We start from the raw sequence: 10,034 nt of genomic DNA on the forward strand, positions 1-10,034 counted from the left end.
GTATGCACAACACCTTATGAAATCCTTTTTATTCTTTCGTGGCCTTCTTTTTCTGAAGACTAACAGTGTCCATTTTAAGGTACAAATTACGGTCCCGAATCATTTCTCGACAAGTATTTTGGCGAAGGAACTATGAAAAAGGAGAGAAAACGTAAGGTGAACAACAACAGTGTGATTAACCAACGTGTAAGTCACGGGTTGGAGAATTTGTCTTTCAACTTTACGTAGAAGATAAACAAAGAAAAGACAAAAATAACTCAAACATTCCTCCTTAGGCCATGCCTTGGATTACCCCGGAACCCCACATTCTTTGGTCCTCCAACGGAATTATAGTTGAAATAAAATTCTTTTCGGGGGTTAGCACTTAGCACTGTCTTCAAATTACAATAATATTATTCCTTTCATACCAAATTTATACCAATTAATCCTATCAACCATTCTTGCTGATGGATACTTTATCAATAAGTATTCACCAATTTAAACCGCCATTGTTTTCTTAATATTTAATTTAAATGATTACATATTTATACAATACTTCATGTAATATATAAAGTTAACCAACAAAAAATATATATCAGCTGGCATTTAATATGGCAATGGCTGCACACCCAAGAGTAGCAGTTGATCAAGTGGCGACTCCTGCTACTTTAACAATTCAAGAAAACCAACACATGGACTTAAAAGGGTGGAAGAATGAGGAATCTATGATATTTCATTATTATTTTGTTTTTATATATATCATTATGCTATAGATATTGGATCAGTAACTATCAAGCATAAAAATAGAAGAGGAGCATTAATTGTCGGCAATGGCTTGTAAACATTAGTGGTTGTTTTATGTATACAAGTGTTAATTCGTGCATAGTTCATTCTTTTTCTGAGATTGTGAACATCGTGTGGACCATTTGGGCCAATAGTTGAAGAACAAGATTTTTATCGCGGCCTGTTTCATGGTCTTTTATCGAGTTGAGGGGCATTGATAGCTTGGAATGTAATTAATTTTGCAATAATTACGGTCCTTTTTATTGCACATATATGTAGCAGTTTCCTTCTAGAGGATTAACAGAAAGTGACGAGTTAGACAAAGATGTTGAACTAGTGGGGTATTTATTCAAAGTGGTCTCCACCATATGCCATCTTGAAGAAGATCCGACATCTTCAACTATTATTATGTTTGGCAAAAGCCCCTTTCGATATAAGTCGTCGAATTAATCAGTTGCTAGTTATAACCAAATTCCTAGTCAAATCAGTTTGATCTACCTTATTCAAACTATTTTTGAGTTTTGCTAAATGTTCGGAATTTCGGATACGATGTTTTGAATTAATTATATTTCACAATATTTGATTCACTAATTAGTTAAGTTTTATATGATTTAATGTGTGTTTCTTTCTGTGTCTCATGGATTGAACACAAGAGGGGATTTGGATAATCCCCCATTTACTAAAGTAATTGAGCAACACGAAATTGTTCATTGTGAAAAAGATAAATGAAAATTAAATTCATCTAAATTAAATGTAATCATTTATACACTAACTATTTTGTTGGTTTGTTTGATGAGAAATATATTTTAAGGGGAGAATTATATATCTTATTTTTATCAAAATATTTCACATACAACTTCATAATAATAAAATATTATTTATTTTAGCTCTAAATATTGCTTTTGCACAAAAAAATTTTAATTAATAAATTATGTGTATGCTTTATAAATACTCTTATTTCTCATCTTATTCTAACCATATTGGATTTGATTTATATCCCAATATTAATTTTGGACTATCATCCTAACCAAGATTTGTTATTCAAAAAGTTTTTGTATAAAATTATTTTTTATAACCAACTTAATTAATTTCTATACTTAGAATAACTCATTATTTTTTTACTAAAGATTCATATCAGATATTAAATTTAATTATTAGTATTCTCACACAATTTTTTTATATGTTATCTAATAACAGAATGAAATTCTTACAAAATTTCATGATTCTCAAAGTCAATAAGATAATAACTAGGTATATAATCTCCATTTTAGAATAAAGACAAATAGAATAAACTTTTGAATGTTATGACTTTGAACAAGTAATTAGATTATCTCATTTTCGAACAAATTTCAACTTTAACATGTTTTTAAACACAAAATTAATTAGGATAATTAATAAAAACTTATTCTTATAATTAATTTTGGAGTGATAAATATTATTACAGCAAAAAAACGTCACCGCGCGCACACAGATATACAGTATTAATTTCTGTGTCACATGGTATCTGTAAACCATCGACTCGAGAGGGACACAGTTAAGGGGTAACTTTATTTCTCCCACCCCAAGTTTTATGAACATTCTTATCTGCTCCACCAATTAGTTGATGGTGTCCTACTGTCTCTCATCAAAGCATCGTTTATGATCTCTTGCTACTTTGTCACTTGTCAGTTCGTCAAGCATATGAGGTTATTTTATTTGTTATATATTTTTTATTGTATTTGTCATGGACATTTTACATCTATATGTTGTGATATGCTTTAAGAAGATTTATTTTTTTCTTCTAATTAAGCAGAGATGTCTCCTCCGGTACTTTTCGTTTCAAGAGGCCTAGAAACTAAAATAATTCTCACGCAATGAGCCTAGGATAAACATTTAGGTTTGCCAACTATATATACTTTTCATATCTGTCCTAAAAAAAATTAGAAAAATATAGACATTAGCCATTAAAAGATAACATGAACAGGAGGTCTCGGCATGCTACCCATGTCTGCTGATGACAACTACTCCTGTCCTGTTTAAGGATTGTATGTGTCTATATGGTTCGGTTAACCAAAATATTTCGTTATGTTTTATTAAAGTAATAATAATTGAGTATTTTGGGAGAATACTAAAATATGTATACCAACGTCTAGGATATCAAGTTAATTCCCTTAAATTGCGTATTTCAATTTTGTAACTAGCTCAGTGAATTTGAAATTTTGATAATAGCCACATGCATGGCAAATGGTATAACAGTGGGTAGATAGAATCTTCTATTTTGTGGTGGGTCCACCTTGTAAAATACGTGGCCAAATTGGTGACGAAATAGAAGCAATTTGGGCGTCACGGGCATTATAAATGACTAAAGTGAAATGCATTGAGCAATTTATTGTTGGTAAAAAGAACCATATCTTTTACGCAAAATGATTAATTTTGGAATGATAATACATGGAAGTGATGGAACACGTCTCTCTAATCTCCTAATTTGGTTGGAAATTAGTGTTTTAAACGGAGAGGAAGATGAATTTGTATTGGTAGATGTAAAAGTTAAAAGACTAGTTAACATGTAGTGAAGTAAAAGAATATATTGGATTGGATGGATGGTGTAGACAATGATGTGGACAGGCATAGTCCACGTAGGACGGTGATGGTGGTCGGCCGTGGGTCTCCAATCATGGGGCGGACTGCATCATTGAACTTATATAAAGACCTCTTGTGGACCCCACCAACAACATTCCCTCCTTTCTCTTTCAGCTGTGGCGGTGAGGAACAAAACAATCAAATGAAAATGAACTATCTCTATCTACCTCTCTCTAACATATCCATTATTTTTTTTCCCATATGAAATATACGGGAGAGAAACCAAGGCTTAGCGTAACCAGCTAAAGGTAGAGATCCTTGCGGGGTCCTATAAGGATCCATCTTAGCCCCTTTTGACACCGACTTTACTCCAAACCCCTCCTTCTTTCAATCAATTACACCTTACCCTTTCTTTCATTTATATATATATATATATAATTTTATTTCATGCTTCACGGTGGTTGGTGAAGAGAAATCACCATATTGAATTCAACTCAGTGCCAAACGAATTGAAGGGGAAAAATAGATAAATAAATAAACGAATTAATCAAATGGGGTTCGCCAAAAAAGTCTTCAACTTCACTCCCTGCTTGCATCTAGCTGTGAATATCAAGCTTCTTTCAAGGGGGACACGAACCATGATTGCACCCTTATACGTGCTTATTTTTACATTTCACTGAAAGAGAAATAAGAATGTGTGTATGTTCACTTTCTAGAGCCTCTCAATACACCATGATTAATACCCATTTTTAGAATTTCCCTCTCCCCCCCTTTTTTTTCTTCTATATTTGTGGGTGTGAAATTATAATCATCGATCAACTTGTAATTTTTCATTCTATGCGGTGATGATTATTGATTATTATCAAGAGTGGACATGCCTGTGTGCCTAATTTCTATTACTTCCAATGTTCGAATTGATTGATATACCAATAATTTTCTCGAACGAAGGCATTGTGTTGTACCAATGGAGCTTTCTTCTGGATGTTTAGAATGATTAAAGGATGCGATGGCATCAAGGGTTGAACTTTTGTACAAAGGATTATCAACGGAAAGAAAAGGAGGTGTAATCTATGTCTAAATTAATGGGAGGTTGTACTCAATGTCAATGTATACTTTATTATGATGACTAGGAGATTGTTGTGTGCCCGGTGCAGTGACTATCCATTCTTAGAGAGAGATAACCACGTACTAAAGCCACAAACTCAACTAGAAAACACACGAACATTTTCTTTTCTCTTTTACCAACTATTCGATGGTTCCGATATAATTAAACTTAATTTTAGTAAGGTTTCGGATTTGAATTTTTTTTTGTTAATTAGATTTGGTCAATCAAATTTTTCAAAAAAAAAATTAGTCATACAGATAATTTTGCACATAGTTACCAATAAAACAGAAAACAATATTGTATTGTACTAAATGTCATGTATTGATATGGGTTGTTCCTATCAAGAATTAGGTACAGGAAAACCGAGGATAACAAGAAGTGAAAGTGATGGACAAGTAATTGATTTGAACACGAACTCTGGAGCCTGGAGGCATGAAATGGGATGGGGCACAAAATGGGCCTCTGATGGAGAAAGAATGGGTATTGGCAAATTGATGGCGTGATGGTCACAGCACAGGCTAGCCGAAGGGTCCTGCTTAAGAGATGATGGTGAATTTCAATGAAGAGGCTCCGGCTTTGCCTCGTGTTGAGTAGAGTTGTCTAAGGTTTCAGTGGAGGGTCCAATTCAAATCGATGACAACGCGTAAGGAATTGACTAGTTAGATCTCTTGTTGCTTGTGTCACACAGACATGCCTCTTAATGTTGCTGTTGCATATTCCGCAAATATTGATAAGGAATTTTGCTTTGTGCTACTTTGTCAAAAAGGCATGATTCTCCCTGCATTACCTTTTCCTTACTTTCTTTATGACTAATTCCTTGTCAATGAACTTCCTTACCAAGTTCAGATTGAGACTTGCACTCTTAATTAATGAAAGATATTTGCCCCTTCTTGAGGTGGACATCAGGTATGTTTTATTTGAATATAATGCGGAGTGCCGACCAGAAACTGATTTTTTTTAAAAACAATGAGGTGAATGAAGTTTAATTCTTATAAATCTTATGTAAATTATTAAATTTTCTTACCACCAGACCAACCTTAGAAATCATTATGGTCGATTTAAGGGGGTTTTCCATTCTAGTTCTAGTGATGCAATGTCAAACTAGGATTACAATCTATGTCAAGACAAAGAAAGATAGGAACATGATTGTCTTGCTGGCTGTACTGGGAAACAGTGGCAGATATTTATTATTGAAGCACAAGATAAGTAGCATTACAAATACTAGTAAAAATTGACTTTCTTTGTCAAACGTGCGGGAAACGCGGAATGCAGACCAGAGGCAAAATGACGCAGTGGATGTGGGGACGTGAATGAATAACAGGGTATATCTGTCTAGGATTAAGGTAAGAAAGAACCTTTCATTTTCACTTTTGGTGTAGACAACATAACTATGTGTTTTAGGATTTTATTAATTAATGTGTAAAAGACAAACAGTATTATATTTTGTATATGTTTTTATATATTATTAATAATTTACTGTAATTTATAGTATATTTTTGGTATTCTTCGTTGAACATGTTTCTAAACTTTTATTTACTTTGCCTACACTCCCAGAGTAATGATCCGTAAATAAGAAACAATGTTAGAGCACCTCGATTTAGTAAAGAGTAAATTAGTAAACTAAAAGTATTTTAATTAAAAATTATATTTTTAATAACATTTTTTAAATATGTTAAATTAAATGGACTAGAATATATATTTTAATAAAAATTTTAAGAGGATACTATATTTATAAAATAAAAAAATGGAGTGTTTGTTTTTAATTAATAGTATTAAATTGAATAACCTAAATTATATATATATGAATGTAAAAGAGTAGGTAATGTAAATATGTAATATGTAATTTATTCAATAATAGAGTTAATGTGGCTAAAATAGAAGTTTGGTCTCTTATTTTTATTTTCAATTTGATTTCCTAAAATTCAAAAGTTTCACTTTAGTCCATTAAAATATATTTGTTAAGCTAAGTTGATTCTTTAATACATAGTTTAAGTCTACCAAATTTTTAAAAATTAAAAATTATTTAATAATTTATTTCATTAATTTAAATTAATGTATAAGATGTTTCTATAAATATTCATCAATTTAAATTAATGAAATGGTGTATCAAATAATTTTAAATTTTTAAAAAATTTTATAAAATTAATTTATGTATAAATTTTTTTTAATTTAATGATTAGATCGTTAAAATTTAATATAAAACATGAATTATTAAGTAAAGTAAGTCTAAATATATTTTTTTTATAAATTAATCTTAATAGTTTTACTTTTAAAATAAATGAATCATTGTTTATATATATAAACACTATATGTATATAGTGGTGACCTTAAGCATAAGCTAGTGAGAGACCGCTTGAGACCCATTATTGGGGTACCAAAATAAATGTTATTTAGTATATCTAATATAAAAAATTACAAAATTAAATTATATGAAAATGTATTAGAGACAATAAATTATTTGTGAATAATTTATTAATAATTATTTTTATTACTAGTTAACAAAAATCTACTCATAATTTTACAAAAATAAGTTAACAATATTCAATGTAAAGAATAAAATGTGATATATATTATTAGCTTAATTTTTTTTTCTTGGTGTGATCTATTATAAGTGTTAATGTAAAATCATAAACAAGGTTGTCTTTAATTTTTCACTCTCTTTTTTATCTCTAATTTTTTTTAATTTTCTTTATAGTTTTTACATTGTGACTTATTTTAATTTGCTAAAATCAAATTGTGAACTTACTCTTCTCCATTGCGAGTTTTTTTCTTAAATGTGTTACCATTGTTTATTAATTTTTCAATGCGTAGTGGTATTTATGAATTACTTATAGAATCGCACGAATATATTGCACGTTTAATATTTTTTAACAATTATTTTTTTCTTTTTTTGTGTGTTTTTATCCTTTTTGAGATAATTATAAGGACATGGTTATAATTCTTCAAAATATTTCAAATTATTAATTTTGATTGTTATAACAACTTAATACGTTTTTGTTTTTATATCTATCAAAATGACGTGATTTCAATTCTTCATTAAAGACAAATTTTTTTGTATATTTTAAATAAATAAAAGAAATAAAACATATATTAAATTTTATATGAAATAAAACTAATATTTTAAAATATTTTGAGACATTAAAATATATTTTAATCTAGAATAAATTATTTAAAATGTGAGTTTAATTTTAACTCGTGTTTTTATCTATATAATGAATCGATTCTGCTGAAGTAAGTTATTTTAAAGAATAAAATAAAATAAAAATTAATTACATATAAAAAAGAATTAATAGTTGAATTGAATGTAAGATTTAGCTCTTTTGAAAAATAAAATAAATAATTCTAATCATTTATAAAAAATAAAAAAAATTTAACTCATTCATAATTTGTTATATATATAATGTTAACTATCGACTTTATTAACAATTAGTACCGAAAAAAATACTACATGTGTCCATAAAATATTTTTAATAAAGGAATTTTTGAGAAAAAGTTATTTTTCTTTAAATATAAAATAAGAGTATAGATATTTTTGAAAAAGTGGACACTGAATAAGTGTACCTCTGTTATATATTATTGTAGGTACTGAAGTTTTTTTATTTTACTTTTTAATTAACTTGTTCTTTTTGAAAGAGGCGAATATTATATATACGTATATTAAAAAAGTCATATGTTGAAATTTCAAATTCATAAGTCTATCAAAAGTTTTTATATTAAATTAGTCTTTCTGAAATAAAATATGTTGGTCGATCTTTATTTACTAAAACATATGTGCAAGTTTAATCTCTTTAAAAGTATAAATAAACAATTAATTTCATTCTTTAAGCATCATTCTCTTTTCTAAATAGTTTTTAAAATAAAAAAAATTATATAATTATTTTTCAAGAATTAAAATATTTCAAATAAAATATATCAACATAATGATGAAATTGATAAATATAATTTTACTAGTTTAATAGACTATTTAAGAGAAAATACGATACTTAATAACTAAATGAACAGTTTTCTCATTTAAGAATGTATAGAAGATGGATACTAATGATAATGATGATGAGCTCTTTATTTTCCTACCTCACCCTTTTATTACAGGACAAGCATACATAAATGATAAATTCTACTTTTCATTAACGGTTCCAATTATATTCACATACGTACCAAACACACTCTTGAATCTTGATCTTTATTACCAACCTCCAATTGACTTCGTCCAACGTTCGCTTTGGTAATGGTTGGTAGTAAGCAGCAACTTTTCCATTAACTGTTCATTTAGCAAGCTAGATGGGCCAACGTTTCCAGTTTAACGTCTGTTTGGTAATGGCAAACAATGATGCCACATTCACATTGAAATTTAAGTCAAACAATCCGTGTGCAAATCATAATAATAGGTCTACACATAAAAATTTTCCACGACAATAAGATGGAACGCAAGAAAAAATTCATGCTCTAAAAGAATTATGAATGATGAGACATTACTATGAACCCGAATTAAAATTAGAATTTGCTATGAAAGTGGTACGAAGCCTTGAGAATAATTACACTTCCATATCGAAGTGCCAATGGCTCTTATAATTATTTCAGTGATGTTTTCATTGGACTTTTATCATACATCTTTCAGGCCCCATGCCATATCTGATATGAACGTGTGGCCAAAACTGGTTCTTCAATGTGAAGGCCCGGAAAATGTGGCAACACTTCCATTAGGCATTATTAAAACTTGGCCAATGATAACAACTTTGATCTTATGAAGAAAAATTATTATTTTATTTAACCTAAGATGTTGTGAACGATTAATTTGATCGCTGTACATGTTTAGATAAAATTAATGATGAAAGCATGGTCTAAAAAACAAAATTAATGATGAAAGCAAGAGTTTAATGTTTAATTGTTCATCCCATTTTATATAAAAGCTACATCAACCTGCTTTGTGTGTGCTAAAGATTCAAACGCCTGGTGTCTCTGGTTTATTTGTTTGGTTGTTCAGTTCTTGAGTGGTTATTAACTCTTATTATCGAACTCTATCACTCATAATGTTACATGTCATCACCAAGATAACTCAAAACCCCCTCCTTTTACTTTTCCTTTTTTTCTCGGTTGAAGTACATGAAAGTGAGTAAAAGAGAAAAAAGAGTGGAGAAAGTTACCCAAAAGTGATAGATACTTAACCGTGTTTTAAGGGATACGTTTTTGGGGTCTGATATGATCTAACTTTATCATTTATTCAATTTGATTCTAAATTTAAGTAAATAATAATTTAAATTAGATCCATTTTTGATATTTTTTAATACCAAATATCTCATCTTATAAATTAATTATTACACCCTTAAATTTAGTTTAAAACTAAAATTTTAAGTTGTATAACTCAAAAAACAAGAGATAAAAATATTGAAACCAAATTATAATTAATTATTTTATAAGATATATTGTAATAATAAAACTTAATTCTTAATGCATCATTTGCATTTTATTTATGTATATTTCGTACCATTTTGTATTTCATTTATATCCTATTTGAAACTTCTTTTTTAATTATGTAATATTTTACTCTCCTATTTTATTTGAGTTAATTACCTATGCATTATCAGTGTAAAATTTTTTTACATTGACAATC

General features: G+C 28.8%; 1 long non-coding RNA gene across 1 annotated transcript; it reads left to right on the forward strand.

The window, feature by feature from the left end:
• The first annotated feature begins 2,248 nt into the window (after positions 1–2,248).
• Positions 2,249–5,920, forward strand: LOC145953217 (uncharacterized). The gene is made up of 2 exons (XR_014430777.1): positions 2,249–2,447; positions 4,772–5,920. It is a non-coding gene; the product is annotated as an uncharacterized LOC145953217 (long non-coding RNA).
• Positions 5,921–10,034: the final 4,114 nt, after the last annotated feature.

Source organism: Cajanus cajan, chromosome 11, assembly GCF_000230855.2.
Source record: "Cajanus cajan strain Asha chromosome 11, NIPB_CcT2T_4, whole genome shotgun sequence".
Lineage (NCBI taxonomy): Eukaryota > Viridiplantae > Streptophyta > Magnoliopsida > Fabales > Fabaceae > Cajanus > Cajanus cajan.